Source organism: Ciconia boyciana, chromosome 6 (assembly GCF_034638445.1).
Source record: "Ciconia boyciana chromosome 6, ASM3463844v1, whole genome shotgun sequence".
Lineage (NCBI taxonomy): Eukaryota > Metazoa > Chordata > Aves > Ciconiiformes > Ciconiidae > Ciconia > Ciconia boyciana.
The window spans coordinates 15888609-15915180 of record NC_132939.1 but is presented as its reverse complement, the minus strand read 5'-3'; the positions used below and the strand labels follow the sequence as shown (position 1 = coordinate 15915180).

The following is a 26572-nucleotide window of genomic DNA, read 5'->3' as shown; positions in this document are numbered from 1 at the left end:
CTGGCACACCTTAATAAAGGAATGTAATCTGTTTATTGTGTCTAAATTTGAAGTTCCTGCCTCTCATGCTGCAACAATAACAGAGGGAGGGGAAAATCAGAGTAGCAGGAGTTTTGTGCTATTACTCATCTTTCTGTAACACATTTGAAGAGTAGGATAAGAGCATAAGTTAATTATTAACATGTTCGTATCCAGAGAATGAACCTGACAAATACCCTTCATAAATTGCAGCATGTACAGTGGTATGGGTTAGTTTTGTAAGGCTGCAGTGATAGTAATTTGTGAATAGAAACAAAAGTGGTTCTGCATAGTGTTCATTTAACCACTTTTCTGTGTGTTTCTTGAAATAAATTCCTGCACTTATTTGCATACTTGTATCTCTGTATCACTACCAGGCTGTCTGGCTGAAGGTACCAGTAGGGTTTTATTGAAACCAGAGCTAGCTGTTTAGAGGTCAACCACAGTGATTGCTCATGGTTGTTGTCCTTTGGCCTAACTTTGGAGGATGCTGAAGTCTAGTAGCCTTTCTCCTTTCTTCTGTGATAATAGGCATGAATAAGCTGGAAATTAAAGACGACAGAAATTCGGTAAATGACAGCTGATGTAAGAGCCTTCTCTTCCCAGAAGTATGTTAGGTGCTTAGTCAATTGCACACCTTTTTCACTCCTGCTCCCTAAAATCAAAATGACCAGAGCCTACCACCCATCTCCCTGGTTTCCACAGTGACCTTCTGGACAGAATGAAGGTCTTGTGAGTGATTTCCAAGTCCTCACCTTTGAGATAGATTGAAGTTCCTGAACTTTTGGATCCCTGTTGTTTAACTGCATTTGGGTTTTAATTATCTTCTCTCTGTTTCTTGCATGTTTTTAAATAGTTATTCTGGATTTCAGTGGAGCCTGTGTTTAATAATTTTCAGATAATTAGTTTGTGTGCATGCAACTGAGATCATGAAATCCTCTTTTATGTATGTAGAATTGGGTGGACTTATTTCCTTTCATCACTAAGTCATTCTGACTTTGAGACTCTGTTTTTGTTCTGGTACCTATAAAGAGAAATTCTTTACTTTGTGTACAACCACTGATAACTTGACAGGTCCAACTATGTAAAATTAGTATTCCTGCAGTCATTTTAGAGCTCATCCTCAGTGCAGAATTTTCCTTCAGAATAATAACGTATGTCCGTTTCTGTTTGGGGAGTAAAATAGTTTAGAGAGACAGAACTGAAGTAGTATTTTTATTCCACTCTAGTTGTCATATTCTGGTGAGTGAACATTTTCCAGTAAAATAAATAGGCAGTGAGACTACTGTTTATCATAATTGGTTTGTGATCTCTGTGGAGTGGCGAGGGTTAGTATACATTATGCTAAGTTTGTATGTTGGCAGAGACATTAATCTAATATTAGTTCAGAACTCTAATAGAGTTCTGGAAAAGCTCTGTCTTCAGGAAATTTCGCCTTTTGTGTAGACAAGATTACTTTTCTAGAGATCAGAATTATCATTGGAATTGCATGGTGTTTGGAATGGATTGTACTTTCTGTTACACATAAGGAGTAATAGCTTTGGTATGATATTTTTGTGGAAATGTGGGTCTGAAGAATTGATGATAGCCTGTTCTGGAGGAGTGTGCAATCAGCGTTTTGTTCATTTATAGTTTTCTAAAGATTGCTTGGGACATTGTTTGTCTTGGAGATGACCAAGATAGTCTCCAAAGCTAGGTCACTCGGGGTGTCATGGTCTCTTGGTTGGCTGTGAATTACAGAATTGCATAAATCAGGAGTTCATCTTGGGAACTGTGTTTCTGAGCCGTATTGTAACTCATTTTTGAAATCTGGGCAATGCAGAAGTGGAGTTTCTTGGGAGCTTTTCCATATTTGGAAAAAATTTACAGATTAATAGGATTCATGTTGAGATTGATAACAAATTTCTTGTTGTTTCTTTTATGGCACAACATAAGAGATCTGATATAGATATTAATTGTAGAAAATACTCCATGTAATTGAGAAACACTTCCTCAAGTAATTTGTAGTCTTTGTTTTTTCCAGATTTGGTATTTAATACAGAAATTCAAAGAAAATATTGCCATCTATGATTCCTGTACTTTAAGATAAGTAGCAGCAAATGTAAAATTAGTATTGGTGGTTAAACTTTAAATGGCAGCCAAAGCATGCAAGTAAACCTGCAATGTGCCATCTCACAGTGGCTAGAATGGCATTAGCCAGGTAGCTTGCATTTTTTCACCTGCTTAATGTTGTAATGTTAGTTTTCTTTCATATATCATATAGTGTAGAAGGAAGTCTGTTCAAAAGTCTTTGAAAATATGCTTATAATGCTTTGATTTTCATAAGCTTAATCAGTAGAGATTAAGAACAAAGTTTTCTCTGACAGAGCTTGCAAAGGCTGTGCTCATGTCTTTTTCCCAGTTACCCTGATACGGCAAGAGACCTTATTTGTAAGAACATTTGCTATTTCTCATTGCTTTAGGCTTCTAGAGAAGATGGTAGCCTTATGTTTTTTTCTTTGGCAAAGAGAAAAGGAAGAGATCTAGTGTCCTAGCCGTGTTTGACAAGAGAAGACAGAGCTCTCAGCTCCACTGGGATATTAGCAGATTGCAGCCATTTTAGAAAGTGGTAATTGTTTTTATGTTTACCTCAAAAATACACATTCAAAATCAATTTTGAGTAGGAGGAGTTCCATCTCTTTCCTAACACAGAAATGTGAGATAATACAAAACCAAACCCTGTCTCAGTTATGGAGCAATTACTAGTGTTTCTGTAATGTAGTTGGAGTTCTGCTGGTGGACCGTGATACTCTTCATAAGAAGATTCCTCTTTAGAAAGAATCATGTTTCTGACACAAATGTATAGGGGTCAAGACATGGGTGTTCTGCATAGTTCAGAGATCTTGCCATTTTCAGTTGTTACATTCAAAGTAGCAGGACAGTTTTTAGGGTTTATCAGGGCTGCCATAGCTCTTTGGCCTAACCAGTATTGGAACCTTCTGCAGCCGTTTGTAATACTGGAATTTCATCTTCTAGGGAAGTTGATTGAAACCATGTTCACAACAAAAGGCTGCTGTTCAGATCAAGGCTTCCTTGGAATTGCGCATACTATTATACTTTTTCTGTCTGCTAAAAAGAAAAGCGGGGGGAAGGTATCCAGTGGGGGAGAGTGAAAATTTGTAATTTTGTGAATTCAAGGTGAGTCAGTTACATATGTGCAGTTGATTCCAAATGCAGTAATGCAGATCCCATCCAGTCGTAGCAGTATCGTAAATAAGCTATTATAATTAAAACTAAGCAAAAAGTTGACAGTGCTTAACTGTGGAAAGGGGAGAGATCTTGCAGCATTCAGCTGCTGCTTTTCCTTTGACAAGAGAGCCACTGGCCACTTCAAATGTTGGCCTTTAATCAGCATCCATTTCTTAAATAAATTAAAAAAAAAGCTGCTGTATTTTAGCTAGAGGAATAAATCTTGATCATCTCCATGTTGTAGAGTGTTAGGAGAAAGCCAGTGCTTTTAAAGAAACAAAACAATTACTGAGTTTTCTTTGTAGCATAATCTGACAAGTTTAGTTAAACTAAAATCTTTGAGAAATAATGAGGTCAGGCAAATAGCAATCAAGAATAACAAAAAATATATTAAAATATTTGCTTGTTTGGTAGTGTTAACCAAACTCCTGGGTTACTATTTAATGTTGCTGTTTGGAATATTCAGCAATATGCATGTGTATGACAGGGATTTACAATTGCATTTTTCTTGGAATAACTAAATCATTGAGCAAAACTTCCTGTATTTTTTGTTCTTTATTGGTTCAGAGCTGTTCCCTTTCCCCTGTAGGGAGAAGAGGAGGAGAAAGGGGAGGGGGGAGTTTTTGACAAAATATACGCAAGAACATGGTGTGCTAAATTTGAGCTGGCCTTAGAAGCTGTTTCCCCATAGAATTTGATTTTTTTTTTTAAATATATGCCTACAATAAAATGTAGCTTTCATACTGGGAGAGGGAGATCAGTCTCTTTTAGATGGATAATTCCTTTTTCAGGACTTGGGAAGAACTAGTGAAGAAAGCTGGTGCTGCTATCACTAGCTATTTCCTTTATGTCTAAAAAGGAATATATGAAATTCAGATTTAAGTAAGAGGGGGAACAATCAAAATCTGAAGAAGACAGTTCAGTTTTATATATTTTATCCTCTGCAACATTTAAAATGTAGGCAGGCTATTTTTATATTAAAATGATTTAAACATTATATAATTGCTTTGCAGGCAAATGTAAAGATTGCTTTTAAGCAAAAAAACCCCTTTTTTTTCCAAGGGGCCTCATGATTAGGATGTCAGCAGTTATTTGGGCTTGACAGAACAAACAATGCATTTAAAAAGCTTCACGTAATAAAAAGTAACTCATTAAGCAAGACTGAACTTGAAAAAAGAGTTTTGCTTGCAGGGAATAAATCTTAGGTACAGGCTGCTCTCTGAGAAGACAAAATGATAGGAAAACTGTTAAAGATGAGGCAGGTTGCAAGATCACCATCTCTAAATTTTGTCCAGAAGATACAAGCACAAAATCGTGAGAGGTGTTGATTAAGGTTTGGACTGGTGTTGCGGTTCCTGTGCTTTCCTCAGTTGCTTCCTTGGAAAAGTGGAGCTGGCTAAGAATGCTTTTCTTACAAAATGCCTCTAGTATGGGAAGTCTCTTTTCTCTGCCTTTACTCCTACCTCTCCTTCCCCACTCCTTTTTTTCCTCACTCTATTTTATTCACTTTTTTCTTTTTTTTATTTTTCCTTTTTTTTTTTTTTTTTTAAATCTCCCCTATTCTGTCATATCTGAACTGGAAATGAAAAGCCTCAGCTCTGTGCAAGTGGCCAGTAGATCGATACAATCCCATGTGTGGCTCCTTTGTGACCTACAGGACCAACTGTGAGACTGCGAATGTCTTGATGCTGTCCCAGTGTTAAACTGAGCACTTGTGAAACTGTTGGTGGTGGTACGTTGCTAGTTTTGCCTGTGTTGAGTTAGATTGGGTATTGCCTTCTTTAGGTATGTGTGTCACTTCTGGCTTGCTTAATGCACGTTACCTTCTGGCTCCTCAGGTCTCTTTCCACATTCCTAGCATGGCTTGGGTTACGCTTGCTGGTAAGGGTGTAATCAGACGAATGTGTGGCAGATTGCAACAATTCATTCTAAATCATTCTGTCAGGAAAGAGGATACTATGAGGAAAAATGTGAGCATTATGATGATGTTATCTATTAAGTGTCCTTAAAAGGAGACAAAAGTAGAAACTGCATATGATGCAAAGCAGTAGCTCTGATGTGGATTACTTGCTTTTCTAATTAATTCTGACTGAAACTTTGACTATTTCTTTTTGTTTATTTTGTGATACCTGGTATTTCAGGCTCTTATGTACAGAAATGTAATTGTAGTTCTTCTAATGATATTGATATTTGGCCAGCAGAACCAGTTACAGCAAGTTCTGTTACCTTTTTCTTAACAGCTATTTTCTAACATATTCTTCATTATAAAAAAAAGGAAAAGGTCTAGTGTAACTAGCGATTCAGATGTAAAATCTTTTGTACTTTCATTATTCTGAGGATTTCAGCATGAAAGAGCAGATTGTTTCTTTATTTTTGGAACATTGTGCGTTATTTCTGTTGGTTTAGAGGAATTTGTGCATGTGTGTGTTCTGAAACAAAATTGCTTTGTTGGTATAAATATACACTACCTTGGTTTCCTGAATGATGATGGTTTTCAGAATTCTGTTCAGTTCTTCTCTTCTTTCCATTACCATTTCTGCCTCAGCAGTTGACTAATCTACTTATGGAATTAAGTTAATGAATTATCATAGTCCTTAGTTTCAGTAGTGTGCTTCCCAAGATTTACATTGTGATTGCTTCTCTTAGAGCTGAAGCTGCCTGGATACCTCTTGGATCCCTTTAAAATCCTTACAGGGATGTGTCTGGAGGTTTTCTGAGATTTACTTGGTGTGTTTGGGGGTCTGGGTTATGCAGCAAAATGTATGTCAAAGAACCATCCTGAGAGTTTGCGCTCTTAATGCATTCATTTTGAAATTAAATATGGAAACTAACTTTGTGTCTTGGAAATTGAGCCTGGAGACAAATACTGCTCTTTCTAGTATACCTAAAGGAAGCATTGACTTGTGATAAATCCTGCAGTTTAAAGGCTGGTCCTAGAAATGCTCCTGGTTTGCACAGCATTTAGTTGATAATTTCAGAAATGTAAACCAGGAATTTGTTACAATTTGGTTTGGAGAAAAAAAGTTGAAGCACTGGCAGAAAATTTGTAAGGCATAAATTTGCAAGTTTCTTCTTTATGCAAATTCAAAACTTATTAAATCAGAAATGAGGGTATTGCAGAAGCTTAAAAGTTATTTTTAAAACAATTAACTATAGGAAAATTATAACCAATATAGTGATTTATGTTTAAATTTGAATACGTGTCAGCTAATATTTGAATTATAACGAATAGTTAAATATAGATTGTATGTATGCAAATAAGATGTAGATTATATTTAGTCTCACTTTTTATGCTGTTATTTTGGCAGGTGTATGATTTATGACATTGTTAATCCAGTTTTATGAATCCTGCAATTCATTTGAAGGACATCTTCCTGCAGAAAATGAGCATAAATTTGAGCACTGAATAAATGGATATTTATATATTCCATTTTTAGATTTTTTGCAAAAAATAGACTACTTCTTTCTCACATGCTGAGGAGAGCCATCTTAAATTAAAGACATTTGAAATAGACGGTTAGTCCTGTTGATGTGTAGATGCCTCTGTACACTGCTGAGATGACTGCAATGCAGATAATGCTGATGGTGCTAGCCTTTTCAAAATTTACATCAGGGTTTCAGCTCTTGCAAGAGGTTTCATTTACTCATAACTTTAGGTAAGGACTAATAATCTGCTGAAGACAAACAATTACAGTGGAGAAGACTGTAATGGCTGAGACTATGACCGCACGTGGGGAGGGTGCCAGGGCACTACATAACCATGCTGCTTCCCCGGCACGTCTATCTCATATACAACTTGCCCCAAGTGAAAAATCAGATGGCACAGAGTGCTTTCTCAGAAATTAACACCCGTGTCATTTTCAGACACTGTTGTGTGCTAGTCTCTTTCCTTGGCAACTCTTCCATGTTGTACTATTAAGTTTTGCTTGCTGTGACATTACTGATGTTAGTTCTGTCTTCCCTGTGGCTACTGCCTTCTCCTGAAGTGGGACAGCATCTCTGCTGTTTTCTTTTACTCTCCAAATTCCAACTGTGCCTGCACTTTGCTTCCCCTTTCCCTAAAATGTTGAAGATCTACCCCTTTTCCCTTAGGATTGACAGGGCCTCCTGTTAGAGGCCTTGTCTCTCTGCAAGGTTATCCTAACTTCACAGAGCTCTGTAGCATTTATCCTCCTCTTCCCATGTAAGTAATCCACATTATACCTACTGCTTTAACTACATCATCCATTTAAAAAATCCGTTTCTTCGTGCTCCTGTTAAACTGCATCAAGTTCAAGCTTGTGTTTCTTGCTTTAAGATGTGTCATTAGCTCTGTCCCCACTCTGGTTTCTTACCAGGTTACTCCCTCTGTTTAAGTTTATTTAAATGTGGCTGTAGTGAAATGATTTGTTTTATGCTTGTCTGTTGTTGACTAGGTAAGATATCTAGATTTGAAATACGTCCTGGTTTACAGAATTTGTAACTCTTGGTGTGTAAGAGTAATTATTCACTTATTACTGTTCTGAAAACTTAGTTGTCTTGTCTTTCTCAGCCTATTTTGGATTTTACTGGTTTCCCTCCCCTCATCCTCTTCCCTCTCAGGTAAAAGCTAGTGTTTACCTTCTTTCTCCTACAGCCATTCTGTCTTTTCTATTGCTCTAAAAGTTCCCTGAAGGGAAGTAAGAGACAAACTTGGAGCATTACCCATAATTGTGGAGTCTTTTAATTGTGCCTTTGTCTTTTGTTGGCATGCTATGAGGGAAGGTGGGTTCCAGGTGATGTCAGAGATCCAGAAACATTGTTCACAAGAGTTTCTCTGTTGTAAATTGTTCACACTAATGGAAAGTCAGCATGTGTATATTGATTAGAGAAATGTATGTATAGTGTCTTGCAGGTCAACTGGATTTTAATGAGAATGATTTTTCATGTGTGTCCGCAAGATACTTCTGTTGTTTTAACTCCAGCTTTTGTGAGCTGTTCTGTGATGTCTGAAGAACGGTAGCAACTAGTGATACAGCTTTCGGATGGGAAAAGACGCAACTGAGTTTTTGTTCCAATTCTGTTTATTCATGTGGAAACCTTACAGGCAGCTTTATTTTCTCCCTGCACTGTGTTACCATAGATGGATAAAATGCGGAATATTTAGTACGTGGCCTGTGTCAACTTGTAATACTAAAATCTCAGTTCACAATTCAGAATTGTTCCAATTGAGGAAAAGCAGCACCAATCTATTAATACCTACTAAGAGTCTTTTATGTTCCTTCACTGGCAGAATGTTTTTCTTTTATGGATATATTGCTGCTGTCTACTGGGTCTGCCTTATTTCCATGTGCTGAAAACATTAGGCAATTCTGCAGTGCATTTGCTAATGTAAACTTTTATATTGCTATGCACCATGGGCCTTGATTTCACTCCATTGTGCTTTCTCTCTATGTTCTTTTCTGCCCACTCTCACCCTGCTGGGTCATGATTTGCTGTATTTCAGACACTAAAAGCTCCTAAAGATAAGCCCCATATTTTTAAGCACAAGTTGTTCTGAAAACCTTACTTGCTTAAATGTAATAATTTTACATGTTTTAAAACCTAAATTTTCCAAACAACTAAGCTGTTGCATGTTTGTACTTAGTCAGTTTGCCTAGTCTACTTACTGCAGTGATTTGAAAGAAACTTCCCGTGTGGTTTACCAATATTAACGTATATTAAAATATTCTTCTAAAATATTCTTTACTCTTTCTAGATGCAGCTTAAACTTGGGTAGAGTATGTTTTATCAAAGTTCACAAGCATACTCCCATAATCTCTGTTTTCTCTATTATGACTGTGAATTTTTAGAAGTTGGAAGCATTACAGATATTTAGTAAGTTGGAGCATTTATTCTTTTCTACTTCAGTACTGGATGGGTCAGGAACTGCAATAAGTGTTTGGGCTTAGGTTCTTTGAAGCAATGCCGTTGCCTAGTTAGTTCTATTAAATAGTTGTGTCCCGATACATGAATCCTCTGCTCTGTTATTTTTAAACTATTGCCTCTTCATTGGTTGTTTTTTCCAGTTGTGAATATCCTTGTGCTGTTGGTTTTTCTTGACAGTTTATTCAGCTTCTCGTTGCATCACATATAGCATATTAAGCCCAGCTTGAATACAAGCCAGAACTTTTTTAGTGGAGTGATCATTGTTAATCTGCTGATCATTGTTAAGTGCACCGATTTGGAAGTGGAGATATGTAACTGTTAGGACATGCGTCTCGGATCCAAGCCATAAATGTTTATATATTTCATAGAAATCTGATGAAATATTGGCAACCTTTGCTGGAGGCACTGTGTATTGTGCAAGCTTTTGTGGTTCAAGTTTAGAAGTGTAACTCAGATGGTTGAATTAGTTTTTTCAAAGAAAGATTTCCTTTCTCAGCATTGGAAAGAAAAACTGCTTTAGAGCAAATTCATAAACTCAGATGGCATGAATTGTCCCATATGAATCTGCAGAAAGTAGGTTGAATGTAAGGGTTGCTTTTACTGGGCCGTTATACTACTGTCAGCCTTCTGATACATGACAATGTGTATCTTTAAAACTTGGAAGTCAGAGCTATGCAAACAACCATGGGTGCTCAGTACTAAGGCCATCCTTTTGAGCTTGAAACATCATTTGTTTCCAGCTGGCATGTGCTGCTTCCCTTCAGCTGTTGATTTATTCTGGATTTAAAGTTGTCATGATAGGGCTCAGGTCATCATGCACTCAGGTGCATGTATTGCTGTGTTCTTGTGTGGAGAATTCTCACATATGCAGAAGCAGAGGAAGTTTCCTTTGGTGATTGTCATGGTTTAACTCCAGCCAGCAACTAAGCACCACACAGCTGCTCGCTTACTCCCCGCCCAGTGGGATAGGGGAGAGAATCAGAAGGGTAAAAGTGAGAAAACTCGTGGGTTGAGATGAAGACAGTTCAATAGGCAAGGCAAAAGCCACGCGCGCAAGCAAAGAAGAACAAGGAATTCATTCACTCCTTCCTATCAGCAGGCAGGTATTCAGCCATCTCCAGGAAAGCAGGGCTCCATCACATGTAATGGTTACTTGGGAAGACAAATGCCATCACTCTGAACGTTCCACCTTCCTTCTCCCCCAGTTTCACATGCTGAGCATGACGTCCTATGGTATGGAATAGCCCTTTGGCCAGTTGGAGTCAGCTGTCCCAGCTGTGCCCCCTCCCAACTTCTTGTGCCACCTGGCGGAGCATGGGAAGCTGAAAAGTCCTTCACTAGTGTAAGCATTACTTAGCAACAACTGAAACATCTCTGTATTATCAACACTGTTGCCAGCACAAATCCAAAACATAGCCCCATACTAGCTACTATGAAGAAAATTAACTCTATCCCAGCCAAAACCAGCACAGTGATAAAGAAAGGGCAGAAAGTGGAAGTAGGAGATGCCTCTAGGACAGAGGTGACTTTGCAGTCTTCACATCAGACAGCTGTAAAGCTGCTGCATGGATTTCAATTAATATTTCACAAAACCCCCCATAATTCTATTACCTTGGTCAGGTGTGATTGGTAATTTGGTGTTTGCCTTGTGCACTCTTCTGGAAAAATGCTGCCAAAGTAGTGAGAGCAGAAGTAGTAACACAAATGGTGTTTGAAGAAGAAATGAAGGTTGTTTCCTTGTGTCCTGAATCTCTCTACTGTCATGCTTCCCATCCAACTTGCTCTTCTGTTGCTCTTTTTAGGGTTTAATCTGGGTTTGTTTTTCTTTTAATGAAAATGGTAATAATTTAGTCTTATTTTTGTTGTATGTCACATACTTTTATTTTGCAAAGTGCCAGTGCCCTGCAAGTATGTTTCAAAGAATGTGTAGTCTGTTTACTGCCTATTTGGATAGTTTTGGTGCTAGTACGTGAAATTACATGGGAATCTAATCTGACAGTGAATGTATGTGCGGTCACTGGGTAATCCCTAGGAACTCTCTTACTGAGAGTATCTTCAGATTAATTCCCTGAGGATTTCTTTTGTTGTTTGATTAGTGAAGAGCAAAAGATTTTAAACTATGGTTTATTGTGAATGTAGAGCCAAAAGGACTTTTACATGAGAAGCAACAGATAGTATGTCTGAATACACTTTTGAGGCAAATAATTTTGTGGTATAAACAAGTGAATAAATTTTTCTCTAAATATTAGAAGTACTAAGTATACAACACAACTTAAAATGTACTATTTTTCTATTTGCTACTTTGAAAGAAGTGGTTATAATTTTAACTTGGAACTTGCTTCCCTAGAATTCTAACACATGCTGAAATTTTGCACCCTTTAAAATGGAATGTTTATATTTTGCTCCTAATATGCTACTTGCCTTGTATAACATGTATCCTGTTTGTGAATTTGGAAGTTCTTTACAATTAAGATCTTTCAGGAAAATGAGATAATGATTGAAATAATTTCAGTAGCCCTTGGGCTAGAACTAGATAGTCTGATTAATATGATTAATACTACTGCTATCTGGAAGCTATTGTTTCTGAATCACTGCTCCTTTCTACTAGTAAAACTAGTGTTCTGATACAACAGAAGTTAAATGCTTCTGTGCATAGTACAAATTGCAGCATTTATAGGATTTGATGAATTGCCAAATATGAGGGCTTTATAATTCAACAAATAAAATTGGAATTACTTACTGGCCTTTTTTTTTTTTTTTTTTTTTTTTTTAGTTTGATATTATGACTGCATGTTGATAGTTGATACTTCCTTCCATCACTTTATAATTTTATCAATAAACTTTAAAATGTAAAGAATCCAACATAAAAGTATTGTAGAGCACAAATGTAATTAGATATTGCTATTAGGTGAGGTCTGTTTCCCAGAACAGAGGAAAGCGAAAGACTGCAGTAACAGAATCATTCTCCTTATCCCTTTTTTGTAGACAGTATATGATTAAGGTATAGCCAGCAAAATGTTTAGAATTATTTAAGCTAATAATTAGGTAGTTGGCAGGATGAAAGTTTATTCCTTTATTTTAGATGTGACTTACAAGAATGCTTCATTTTCAGTTAATTAAAAGTATAGTAAATCTCTGTGGAGCTAAGATCACTGCTTTCTCACCTGACTTGTAATACTGGTTAAGCTTTAAATAATGTAGGAACAAATTTTAGTACCAAAAGGAAAATACAGCGATGAGATATAAGTGTGCGTGTGTGTGTATAAGTCTTGTTATTTTTATTACCATTTTGATGGTTATATCTAAAGACATAACTCTAAAACCACTATGACAATGTGGATTGTTCATCTTGAATTCTGATCTTTTTTCTGTTTTGCTGCACTAGAAAATCTTATCCATTGTTGAAGTGAAATCCGCTGCTTTTTAGCAGATTAGGTATACCGTAACACGAGTAACTTGCACATCTCTGTCTTTCTTCCAAATAAGCACAGCTATGAGCGATCAGCTGTAAGACAAATAGATAGTTCTGACACTTCTTAAAAAGGCTTGGATTTCTCAAGTGATACTGGCAACTGATACCACTTGAGGCTTTTGTGATAAGGATTGATTACATTAATATTTCATAAAAACCTGTATTCAGGCACTGTATCTTAGTGATTTACTGTCTTTACCAACCCAGTCTGGATTCAAGGTACTGGTGTAAATAACTCCATTAGTCCCCCTGAGTCATTTGGACCCTGTAGGAAATTTGATTTAAATCAGTGTTGGTAATAAAGCCTCTAAGGTTTTGATCATTAACTTCTATAATGTGATGGTTTAAACAAAGTAAATACAGGTTATTAATGCTATAGATTTTTATTTAGTTGATTTTTCTAATCAATATACATGCCAGCAATTTTTTTGTGCTGATTTAGAACATTCTACCTGTAGAACTTGCTAAGTTGTGTGAATAAGCCTGTGTTATTAAATGGTGCATTTTAGAAAGGCAATCAGCACTCAGCGTTGCTTGGTCATGATTTGGAACAACATGCAAAAATAAAGGGCTTTGACTCCCTACCACTTCTTGCCCTTGCAGTAATAAGTAATTCAACACTAACTCTTCACAGAAGGACACTTTTTTTGGCAGAAAAATATGTACATATTTTCTGAGAATAATCAACCCTACTTTTCGTCCTTTGCTACTTGATTGAGTGCCTTAATGAATTCTGGATGACAATATAAATGATGCCCTTGATTTAGGAAAAATAAACCAAACCATTCAGCTGTGTAGGAAATTAAATACTGAGACGAGAACATTTTTTACATACTGTATCTAACAGCAGTGGACATGTACTGTTCTTTTTTTCCATCTGTTCTTTTAATGACTTAGTGGTTTAGATCACTTCCTGCGAAAAAGTTATTGGGATTTTATCTCTAGATAGATTTGAGGCTTCTGCAATACTTGTGAAGTACTTTGCTTCAGTGGTGTGCTTTCGGTACTTTTGATCAGGCTCGCTAAGTATATGTGGTATTAGTGAAACTGTATGTTTGGTTCAGACTTTTAATTCGTCAAACGCTCAATTTCATGCTTCGTCCCAAAATTTTGAGTTTCCTGTCATCTGTTTTACTTTCAAGAGATCAATAATTAATTAACGATTCTACATGTAATACTCCCTTCTCATTGGTGTGAAGATCTTACTGATCAATAAAAACTTACTCTTTCTTGCTGTATTGAACATGTGTTTTTGTTCTCCCCATTGAACTTGAAACTTTACAGTATTGATGCTTTCCAAGTGTCCTTCTTGAATATTTGTTTTAAAACTCTTTCACCAGAAGTGCTTTTCTAGATTGAATCCATATTTCCTATTCAGGACATCCTGTAACATCAAAATAAGTTAACTTTTCTTTGTTCCTTTGTGCTTTTCTTCCGTTGCTCTGTTTTGGTCTTCGTATTGCAGTTCATCATGTTGGCTGGATTCTGTGCTTAAAATGTTCATCTAGGCTTCATGTTCTGGAGAATTTGAATTTGTTCTCTGTCATTGTTCCTTACTCTTCATCTTTTTTGTTGTTGTTTTTTCGTAAACAATTGTTGTTTGTTTCATTTGTTCAAGCAAAGAATTGAAAATGTCATCTATTCACATATTCTGTGAAGATTACACATTTCTATCTCTCTAAATGTACATATCGGTGTATAATAGAATGGCTTTTTGGCATCTGTGAATACTTACGAATCTGTATGAATGCAACTGTTACTTCAAATAGGTATTCATGATTAAAAAAACATGAGAGGAAGAATCCTGACACTGTACTGATTAGGGTAGCATATATTCTGTATGAATTTATTTGCATTACCTAAACTTACATGCCTAGTGGTCTCTCTTTCTTTTTTTTTTTTTTTTTTTTTGTGTAAACAAATGTCCGTAATATCAAAAGAAAAAGTAATTTTTTTTGCCTGGGCAATCTAACTGTATTTCCAATTGATTCATATCTCTTATTTGTATACTATAAAATTTCTAAGCAAAGGGATTACTCTGAAACCTGTAAAAATACTAGTTTTTCTGCCATTTTGCATTTTAATCTTCATTTATATATTCTTGCATCATAGGAGTTTCTTTTTTTAACACTTCCTGATAGGACATGTCATGGTGGATTTAGGCCTTGAAGTAATTTTTTTCTTTGTTCCGTGATCTAACCTGATGTTCCAAGTATACTTTGAATATTGTTGTCTGATGATAGGCTATACTATATGAATATCTACAAATAATAGCAGATTATGAGATTATCAGGCTGTATTCATTTGCCAGCTTGTTAGAGAAAAATGTTGCTATGTGGTTATATAAAATAACTCCTGTAGTTTGTGTTTTGTGGTAGCATAGAGAAAAAATACCTCTTTTTATCTCCTTGTGTATTTTTATCAGGGAACTGAAAACTTTTTCTAATCTCCGGGATTGTTTATGCACACAGTGACTAATGAATAGCCCTGTCAAGTCAGGGATTTATGTTTCAGAATCTGCAGAATCCAAAACATGATGGTTTTTAATTTTTTTTTTTTTAACAAAACAGTATCTAGAATATTATTTTTAGAAAACCCACAACAGCACTTAGAAGAATTGTCTTTATTTTTCCCCAAGACTAAAATCTTGCATGCTGTTGGGAACAATTGGAAAAGACATGTGAGGCTTTGCCCACCGCTTTGCCTCCAGTCTTTTGCAGTTAACCAGTCTGTGAGGATAGTGACTTAGACAAGTCAATCTCTGATAAACATTTGAGATTTCCTACTGAGGTGATTTACAGAACTTACTCTGCATTGACATGAAAAGAATTCTGCCAGCCATCCTAAAATTCATATTCACCAAAGTATTTGGTAAATAGCAAATGTGAAATCTAAATGTGGGAAAAAAATAACAGGGAGGAGGATGTTCGAGGGGAAGAAAAATTGTATTATTCTTGAAATCTTAAATTGGTATTTGTATTTTTTTAGAGGGTAGAATTTTATTTTGCTCAAACTGTCAGCAGAGTGAATGGCAGTAATTAAAATTTCCCATTGTCTTCTCTAGGCTTGAAAAGGTTTTTGTTGTTGTCATGGCAACAGTTGAGTGACAGCTTCAAAGTGAGTAATTGCTACTGAGAGCTCCATTATGAACATGTACAATGTTTCAGAAAGGGTTTCAAGACAAAATAGGATTTCTTTACTGGGCTTTCAAAACATCTTTTTTTAACCTGATGTTTTTGTATAAAGAAATAGTGTCTAGGTGACTTTGTTTCAGAAGGTTCTTTATAAGAGCCATGTGAAATATCACTGCTGATTGCTTTTTCTTGCCTTGCTCTGATGAGGAGGGCCAAATTCACAGGAACTATTAGCCAATGCAGTTGATTAGAATGCGCAGTACCCTGCAGGTCCTGTATATTGAGTTGTTCTCTAACACTCCTTTTACGGCAGGGGTGTGTATGCGTTTCATCCCATCCTAGAAGACGCATGTGTGCATGCATGTACAGTCTGTATATATAATGTTGTATTTACTGCCTTTTGATGATTTGTAATGTGTTTCAGGCGATAAGTTTTAATTGATCATTTGTAAAATGAATAGCATTGAAAGATTGAAAGATATTCTTACAAGTACAAAAGTTTTATAAATTCATTTTTGGAAGACTGTATTGGAAAAGTCAGTTGAGAGTTATGCTCACTTTTCAGAGTCTAAAAAGTTGCTGTGAATCCCATTTCTGAATAGTGGAAGTTATACACTTAGTGGGGGAAGTTCTTGATTTTACAGTCTCCACAGTGCTTTTACCCTTATCAATTCCACGATTTTAAGAATGACGAGGCAAGTGAGATTTACAAGGTATAAGGATGTTCGTAAATTGTGATTTGCATTAGATAGTACTGCACTAAAGTGTGTGTTTGTCTCAAAATACTGCACGCAACAGTAATCCCGTTATATGTGTCCTTGTTACCACATACCTGTTTTTCTTCAAATCTAAGATACTTTCTTAAGTTCTGGGAGTTGTTTAGGAAAAATATTTTCAATTTAGATTTTGCTTTAAATGTATATAATATATTGACATCAGCTTAGTTCAAGATCCCTTGAAATGCTCATGGAATAAGAATTCCTTAAGATCATTACGGTGTGTTAACCTGGCTGCCTGAGTTCGTGTTCTTCTTACCACTGGTAAACACAAATTAATTTATGTGCTTACTGATACATCAGCTTCCTGATAATAAGCTGAATTGAAGGTTTCTCTTGGATTTTAACGGCTTCGTTCCATCCTTGATAGTGCTTTTTAGATTTGTATGCTTTGATACCTTTATTCTAAAATGCATTGTAATTAATTACATGAGCACATTATAATCGAAACCTACATGCTGTTCCTAAATATGTAAAAGATCAACTTTGTGAATTTTAAGAATTTTAATCTTTGGGAGATCTACCTAACTTGTGATGTGTCTAGAGCCTCAAAATGCAAACCTTAAGTATGCACATGTGCACATGCATGCACACATTTTGTGTGTGTATATATATATTAAAAAATAAAGTACAAGTAAATGTATCAGTAAACATATATTTGTTTGTTTTATTTTTGTTCTTAATGAAAAGCAACAGCAAAAGGGAATAACTTTAGTTTTGGTTTTGGCCACACAGTAGTTCAGGAAACCTTGTTAGCCTTACTTCTGCAGACTGTGACTGGAACAATTGGAGAGCTGAAGGACTACTGTGTTTGCGGAGGAAAACTCTGCTGAGACTATGCAATGAAATTTTCTCCATAACTGTGAATTTGTCCAATTTTGATCAGATTTTTCTCAGAGGTGATAAAGTATCTTAGATCGGAACTGTCATTCTATGCTTGGTAAACCCTGACAGGTTTCCGTTTCATTTGCTGAGGAATAAGCGAACTAAGGACGTTCAAAGTACTTTTCTGCCTGCTTCTGGTTCATAACTTTATGAGCTCAGTAGTTTAAAACATACTCTTACATGAAAAACACTGTTTAAAAATGAGATTGAACACGTTACATTAAGAGCACTGAAATATTTTTTCACTGCATTGTAAGTGTTAAATATAATTGTTTTCTGTATGTTTTGTAAGTAGACTTACACTTTCTAGGGTTACCTCTCTATGTTTTTACTCATCCCACGAGTACTGATTCTTAAGATGTCTTTTTGCAAAAAGGCTCGTAAGAATCCTCTACAGACTGACAAAAAGAGACATACTGCTTGGTGTCCATTGATCTTAATTCTTCAAACACTGACAAACGTGAGTTGTCCTGTTTGAAGTGTTGTAAATTAGGCATGTCTTTAATCAGTTTTTATATTGTAGTAGGTAAATGACATCTCAGTTTTTTCAGGTTTCATTTTTACTGATCTGTTTGTCTAGTAAGTAATTTAAATAGTATCAGTGCTGTAATTTAGACATTCAGGTGATACCATTGATAGGTCTCAGCTATGCAAAAGGTATTGTTGCACTGTGTTGTAAAAGTCTTGCTGTTCCTTGCAACTCGTGGCTTCTGTCACTGCATAAATTTTTCCTTCCTGATGAAGGTAATACACTTTCTGGTTAATCATTTAAACATTTTTTTGTTTGTTTGTTTTAAACTATGTTTTATTTTCTTACTAGCAAAATTGCTTCTGGTACGATAGTCATAGTGCCTGTTATAATTAGTTTACCTTAAGAGAGTTTTTAAGTGTGATGAGTCATTTCTAGGCATTTTAATTCAAATAATGTACAGAGTACTGTTTCAGAAAATACATTGGGTGATTCCAGTCTTGTCTTGGATACAGAGAAGAGAATGCACACAGAAGTTTGTCATTTAAAGAAAAATAAATGGAAGTATTTAAAAAAAATATATATTTTAATATGGTGAATATATGCAATATGAAGCAAAACTGTTTTGTGATCCAGTCACCAAATGATATGATCTTTACCTTTTGTGTAAAATAACCATATTTCACATTGGATAATGCTAATAAGGGCCTATAACCCTACTTTCTTCTTTAGTCCTCTGTAGGAAATCTGCTTCTTGCCAGTTAAAGTAATGTGATTAGACATTTAACTACAAAATATTAGATGGACAAAAGCATACACAAGCCAAGAAAAACTGGCATCTTGCAAGTTCTACCTTAATCTGTACTTTGCTGCCTGCATTGTAGTAATTCTTAATTTATGATCAGGAAGTGTTATCTACTTTATTTTAATTCAGGTTTTTGAGGATGTTTAAGTAAATTATATGGGTTTAGTTGCAATAAATTTTACTCATGCTTTTTAGAAGTATTAGCTGGTAAAATTTTTTCTTAGAAACTCCACAATGGAAATACTGAGATGCTGTAATACAGTTTTCCCTCTTTGGTCATTCTGATCTTTCAGTAACAAGAAAATGTTTGAAAAACAGCTCAATATCTAAAATGGTATTCCTGATAGAGATGAAGAAAACAGAATAAAGAAGAGAAAGTGTGCCAGAGTGTCCTGGTTTCAGCTGAGATAGAGTTCATTTTCTTTATAGTGGCTGGTATGGGGCTATGTTTTGGATTTGTGCTGAAAACAGTGTTGATAATACAGAGATGTTTTAGTTGTTGCTGCACTGGTCAAGGACTTTTCAGCTTCCTGTGCTCTGCCAGGTGCACAAGAAGCTGGGAGGGGGCACAGCCAGGACAGCTGACCCAAACTGACCAAAGGGCTATTCCATACCATATGATGTCATGCTTGGTATATAAAGCTGGGGAAGAAGAAGGAAGGGGGGACATTCGGAGTGATGGTGTTTGTCTTCCCAAGTAACCGTTACGCCTGATGGAGCCCTGCTTTCCTGGAGATGGCTGAACACCTGCCTGCCCATGGGAAGTGGTGAATGAATTCCTTGCTTTGCTTTGCTTGCGTTATTCTCTAACTCAATATTCTCGCAATGTTATTCTCTAACTCAAGGGCTTACATTCTGTTTCTCTCTGTACATTTTGGTGCCAGCTTGTTGCAGGTGCCTGATAGTTTTCCATGAATGAAAAGTAGGGAAAGTTAGTGGAAAATACTTTAAGAAAGGTCGGAATGGATGCATCCTGAACTTCAGTTGTTTTTTGGAAGATAAAATATGCCTCTGCAGTCTGCCTGTCTGCTTCTAATTCAGGATTTGTATAGTGACCACAGTGGTATGACAGGCTGGTTGGACTAAAAGTAGTGCAAAGTGAAAATCTTGCTTGGAGGTGAATAATTTAGAGAGACTGGGGGTGGGAGAGCCTGGAGCAATATGAGTGCAGCATTGTTATAATAACTGGAGATAGAAGTGTCTGAAACTTCTCATTTACAAAATAATACTGTACATACAGACTCTGAGAAAATTTAAGATTAAAAGTTTTCTAAGAGTATTGTATTACAGAGGTTGCAGTACAAGCGGTGTTGTGAAGACTGAATTGAGAATCTCATTTTAATTATTTCCTGAGAAATCTGCTAATTGATACCATTGAGATTTAATTTGTAGAAACAACTGCTGCTGCTAATGCCCCATATTCAGCATTCTGAATATCTGCATTTTAAAAAGTCTGCTCCATTTGGAATCTCATAGGTCAGTTAATACTTCAGTTTTGGTTCTTGAATTTATGGATATATAGTGATCTTGACTGTAAAAGTTGTGTAATTATATATGAATATAACATATATTGTTATAATACGGTTATACATTAGTTATCATGTGAAGAAGAGGACAGGATATTTCTTTGGAGAGGTGGAATTACCTGTAATTCCAGCCCCAGGGAACAGTTGGGAGCTCAAGGAACAGAAGAGAATATCTCAATTGTAGAGGATTAGGAAGCAAGGAAAATCGCTGTAGCACTTACATGACTTTCTTTAGTTGCTGGCATTTGGTTTGCCTAAGGCAAAGTCCTGTGAAAAGCTGGTGACCTGGGCTGTGTGTATTGCAATGCTGCTTGCCTATTGAAGGACATATAAGTTCTTGCTAGTCCAGTCCCTTATATGGTGGTTTTAGGTAGTAGCTGGTTTCCGAGCTGTAATGATAATTTTCCTGTAACAGAACCAGAACTCTCATGAACCTTTTTTTCTTCCTCAGTGGCAACTGCGAAGGATTCACTTTGTCATGGGCATTTGGCATTTTGCACACATCTTTCCCCTGTCTCCTTGCATGTACTGTTCCTTATTGCTCCTGCATCCTCACTCTTGCTTCTTTACTCAACTGTTCCCACTGCAAGATAGCATAACACAAAGAGCAGATACAATTTTAAATCTCTAGCTCCTTTGAAAATGTTGTGAGAAGAATTTGTGGAACACATTGTTTATGAACTATACATGATGCTTGGATACTTTTATCAAGTACAGGAAATCTTGAGTAATCCAGAATACAGTTGTCATTGATAAGAATATGTGCAGACAATCTATGTTAAGTGAACACTGGTCAAAATACATTTTAAATTAACTTTGTGAAATTTCCGTGGGGACATTGTGGTTAGCAGGTCAAGGGAGGTGATTCTCCCCCTCTAGTCTGCTCTTGTGAGACCCTGCATTCAGCTCAGGGGCCCCCAGCATAAGAAAGACATGGACCTGCTTGAGCAGGTCCAGAGGAGGGCCACGAACATGATCAGGGGACTGGAGAACCTCCTCTGTCAGGACAGGCTGAGACAGTTGGGTTTGTTCAGCCTGGAGAAGAGAAGTCTCTGGGGAGACCTTATAGTGGCCTTCCAGTACTTAAAGGGGGCCTATAGGAAAGATGGGGAGGGACTCTTTATCAGAGCGTGCAGTGATAGGACGAGAGGTAACAGTTTTAAACTGAAAGAGGGTAGATTTAGATTAGACATAAGGAAGAAATTCTTTACTATGAGGGTGGTTGAGACACTGGAGCAGGTTGCCCAGAGAAGTGGTGGATGCCCCCTCCCTGGAAGTGTTCAAGGCCAGGCTGGATGGGGCTTTGAGCAACGTGGTCTAGTGGAAGGTGTCCCTGCCCATGGCAGGGGAGTTAAGCAGTTAGAAAACTGGCATGTTGCATGTGTCTTTGATGCATGCCACGCTTGGCATTAGGTGACGGTTCCTTGCTTCCAAAAATAGTTGGTGTTACATGTCATGTATATGGATTTTTTTTGTTTGTTTTCTCGTAAGAATGTGCTTTTAACTGTAGCAGGAAAATACCTTTAAAATGGGGCCGCAGTCCTTATATTTGTGATTTTGTGGGTAGGGTGAGGCCACTTAATAAAAATGGTACGTCTGTCTTTTTTCTTCCTTCAGATAAATTTCTGGGGAAGACTATTAAGACGTAACATGATTCTTGGTCCTGCTGTCAAGGTTTGGTTGGTTTTTTTGTTTGTTTGTTTCCTCCAATGACTCTTCAATATAAAATGCAGGGAGGTGGTCTCACAATTCGCAGCAAAGTACCTGACTGATCTCTGCTGTACAGTGGCTCTGCTGTTGCAGCTGGATAGTTAGGGTATGTTCTGCCGATGCGGATTTTGGGTTCCCTCAGTTGAAGGGAAGTACTCTAACACTATTACTGATAACAACTAATAGTGAAATATTTATATTTAAGTCATGGAAATCCAGTTTCAGTAAAATATCTGTTAAAGATTAAGTTCTGTTCAGTTTCTTTATGGAAATAGGAATGTGTGGTGGAGGGGTTTTTGTTTTGGTTTTTTTGTTTGTTTGTTTGTTTCCTTTCTTATTTTTGTTGTCCTTTCCTGTAGGCATGCTGACTAATCAGAAACATTAGTTTATTTTCTTTAGATCATGTTATTTAAAACAAAAATATTTAGACCTTCTGGTTCCTGTCCCTGAAATATAACTGACCATTTCCAAGTAGAACTCTAGCGGGTTTTTTTTCTTCCCACAGTAAATCTCAGTTGTTATTTTCTGATGCATCAATAAAATAGCTTTCATGTCTGTTTTCTAGTTCTCATGCAGATAAAATTTACATTCACGTCAACAGAAATATTTGAGAGTGAAAAGAGGTCTGTAAGTATGTAAGATATGTAGGACTAGACATTTCAAGGTGCCAGAAAGTTTGGGCTGCCTTTTCTTAATGTTTTAAGAATACAGTGTCTTACTCTGCAACCTATTCATGTCAAAAGAATGTAGAATATGCACATGGTATTTGCAGAATTTGTGAGCTGTCTGAGAATAGTTAAATTCAGAGGCATTAAAACTTAAGGTCATGGCATATAACATGCAAGTCCCAGAATGCTGGATATAAAACACAGTCTGCATCATACAAGAGAAGAATAATTAATTTATCTTCTTTTTCCTAGAGAGCATCTTCTTATTCAGAAACAGGGCATTTTCCCTCCTTTTATTCTGATTTGACAGTAATTTGCATTACAATGTAGTTATGTCTTTCTGGTGTTTTACTTTGAGATGAATGAATGCTGCCACTCATCACTTCTGGAATTTAATCTTTTGTATTGGCATCACTAATTTAAATTTAGATTCTTAGATTGTTTTCAAAAAACAGTAATAAGATGACAGTACATGATACCACAAAAGCAAACATATTCTGGGGGATGTTAGGCTGAACTTGATGTTTCAGTGCAGTTATTTGTAAGTCATACCTGGGTGAATTAAGTTGATAGCAACTAGGAGATAAGTAATTGAGCAGAAAGATTTTAATTAAGTAGTATAGAAAAGTTAATCTCAGAGTGAATTTAGTTCTAGAGACTTACATTTGGAGATGCAAGTTTTCAGATGGCGTTGATCAGTTTTGAAGAACTGCACTGGGAATTTAATCTTGCCAAGTAATTTTGCTAAACTTGCTTTCTGGTTATCATAATGCATTGGGCTTTATTATGTTTGTACAGAATTGTATCCTGTTTTACAGTGTGTTACCTCACAGCTGTGAAAAAGTACACTAGTAAAAGGCAACCTTCTTCTTCCCACATCCATACACTTAGTACTTGAAGTGAAAAGAATAATTGATGTAGCCAAAATGTTGTCTTCAGAATAGAGAAGATTTTCTGTTGGATATAAATATTATAAAGAATAAACTTCCATGCATTGGAAGAGATTTTCTGTAAATCTGTAAACAATTAACCTGGAAGGCAGCAACATGCCTTGTTTAGCTAGATTCAGAAATTCCAGCCTGTTCTTGCCTCCGGTTTGCTGGAATTCTTTGGGAAGGTCGAGGTAGTCCTTTCTGCTACTGAAAAACAATGAATGTTTTTGCTTGTATGTACTGCAATAGCACCCTGAAAGCTGGAAATGAGGTAAAGACTCTAAACTGGTAGGCACCTTTTATCTCTTTTGAAAGTCTTAAAGTTAATAAAATGGTGATCTTACAAAAATAGGATTACTCAACAAGGTCATACGAGAAATCTGCTTCAGAGCTAAGATCTGAATCCTGATCTCCCAAAACCCAATGTAGTAGTGCCAAAACTATTAACTACTTTTATCTGTTAATGATGCAGAAAAAATTACGGCACTTCAAGTTTTGCAAATTTAGCCACTTCTTTCTCTTTTCTTGTGGGAGAACCCCATTTCTCTGTAAAGACACATTTCCAAGTCCTGATCCAGTATCTGAAATAACTGAAATGTCATCACTCCATGAATCAAAATTGTTTCAACTTTATATTGCAAAACTGATGAATTTAACCTTGAAGCAGAATCACTCTTGTGAGTCAGTGATGACTTACTCGTCAAAAATCAGTCACTCTGAAGTCTTACTCTTTTCTGTGCTACTTACAGATTTATTTTTTTTTTAAATAGTGTAATTGCAGTGTCTATTAAGTTAAGTTTTAGGAATAAACATCATTTGTTGGTCACTTTATTAGAATTAAATAAGTACGGGCAGCAAATGTTCAGAGTAATGATTCATGGCGCTGGTTAGTTCCAACAGCTGATTGGGAGAAACTCAAATAGAAATTGATCTGAAATTAAGTCCTCAGGAGGAAATAATACAGTGTTTGTCCAGTTACTTACTGTTCTCTAAGAGGAGCTGTTTCCTATTTGGAAGTTTTGACTTCTGTAATCAGATAAAGTCCCAGGGAAGGTGAATGTGGCGGTCACAGCTAAGCAGCTTCCAAACAACAGGTCTAGAGCTTTTCCCCCTTTTGTGGAGGTTATTGCTATAAGTTACAGCTTTTTCATGATCACGCAGAATTCATGTGGAAGAATGAGAGACCAAGTGAGTAGCTGTGCAGACAAATTATTCTACTCTTTGTAACTACTTAGGAAAGCAGATAGGATGCTTGAAAAAGAGTAGTTAACATATTTTCAGTTGTACAAAGTGAAAAGCAAATAAGTACATTTTATGAAGTTAAAGCTAAAAATTTTGAGTGTAGTGTGGCACACTGGCCAAGAAGGTAGAAATAAATCATAGCTTTGCTTTCGATTGCTGTAATGTCAAATGTAGTTTTGGAGAGGAAGGGAAGATCCCAAGCGTTCTTGAGAAAATCCTTGCAATGTTGATGTCTGGTGCTGATTTAATTGTAGAGTAGTCAATATGTAAAACAAAACCAAAACAAACACACACAAAAAACCCCCCCAAAACAACTGAATCCTCTTTTGCAAATAACTAAATTGCTAGATAATACGTTTATCTAAGTGGTTTTTAAAACATTGTGCATTTTATGTAATTAGTAAATGAAAATGCAACTGAAGCACTGAAAGCATGAAAAGGTACTGTGCTGCTTGCAATCCTCTTGATCAAATGTATATGCATACAATATTTATCATGTTGCACTTGAGGTTTCTTGTATTTTAAAAGTTAACATTGAATAAAACCATTTTTACTATAGTGCTGGTCTGAACTTATCTGGAGTGTCTAGCTCTTAGTCTGGCTCTGCTCACTCATGTGCTTTGGAGCACTTTATTTTTGATCTTGCTGCATCTGAAGGGGAATAAAACTTTTCATTCCCCGAACAGTGAAGGACTATTTAATACCTATATTTTCAAGAGATTATAAAGTTTCCTGTAAGTGGAAGTTGCACATTTTTTAAGGCATTCTGTAATTGTATGTATTGTTAAATAATTACCTAAAGAACAAATATTATTTCATGTGAAGTTACTTCACCTTCATAGCTGCCAAGTTTCAGTCACATGCTTGATAGAGACTTGCTCAGCATTGAAAGGAGTTAATGCAGGATCTGAAGAAGTTTTTTGGCATTTCTTTCAGTCTCTAATCCTGCCAGCGCTCCCTGTCCTTATCCCAGGCCTCGTCAGCAACGTGAGAGCTCGCCTGCCTCCGGATTCTCTTGCTTCAGCGTTGCCCTGGCCTGTGCATAGGCTGACTGGAGGAAAGCCAGCTAAGTGGCGAGACGTGCAAACTGGAGCGCTCTCCGAGTGGTGCTTGCACTCTGCTCTGGCCCTGTTATTTGACAGCGGCAAACAGTGGTGGTGGTTTGAGGTCAGAAAGTGAACTGGTGTGAGACTGTCCTTCCTAGGTCGCTGGCCAGTTCAGGGAGATGGCAGAGAACTAGTCCTTGCGTTGCAAAGGTGAGAGGTGGGTAATACTGTAGATCCTCTGGCTGAGGTCTTATTTAAGGGCACATTTTGCTGATATTCATCTGTGTGAGTTCTGTTGTGGAGCCGTATAGGCTATGGAAACCCTGGTGATAAAGCAGCAGCAGAGCAGTGCCGTTATACTCTTGGAGGTGTTTGTTATCTGCACCAGCTTCATGGTGAGAATGGAGTGCTCTGGTGGTGGAGCTACAGCACGAGAACCAGACAATGCAGCTGTAACATGCTGCTCAAGTGATGCAAGAGGAATGTAGCTAACAGCTCCAATATATATAGTGATGTACTAAGAGCTGTCTTTCGGCTGGATTTTGCTGAAGCCTTGCTCCCTGAACCAAAATTAAGGAGCCTGATTTCATCTGTTTTGACTGTTGATATTTTGGCTGTTGGCTTCCAGGCTTATTGTGAAAGGTGGTAGTTGCTTCATCCTTCCAATTACTTTGAAAAATAATTGCACTCTTTATGTGCTGAAGGAAGTAGTTTTCATCTTTCCCAGTGGGATAATGTGGTTTCACACAGAGTCTAATTCAGAGCTGATTTTGAA

At 36.7% G+C, this 26572-nt stretch overlaps 1 protein-coding gene across 8 annotated transcripts in view; it reads left to right on the top strand.

The window, feature by feature from the left end:
• Nucleotides 1-26572, top strand: part of PLEKHA7 (pleckstrin homology domain containing A7) — a 174320-nt gene that overhangs the window by 60752 nt on the left and 86996 nt on the right. The gene's annotated exons all lie outside the window — the stretch shown is intronic.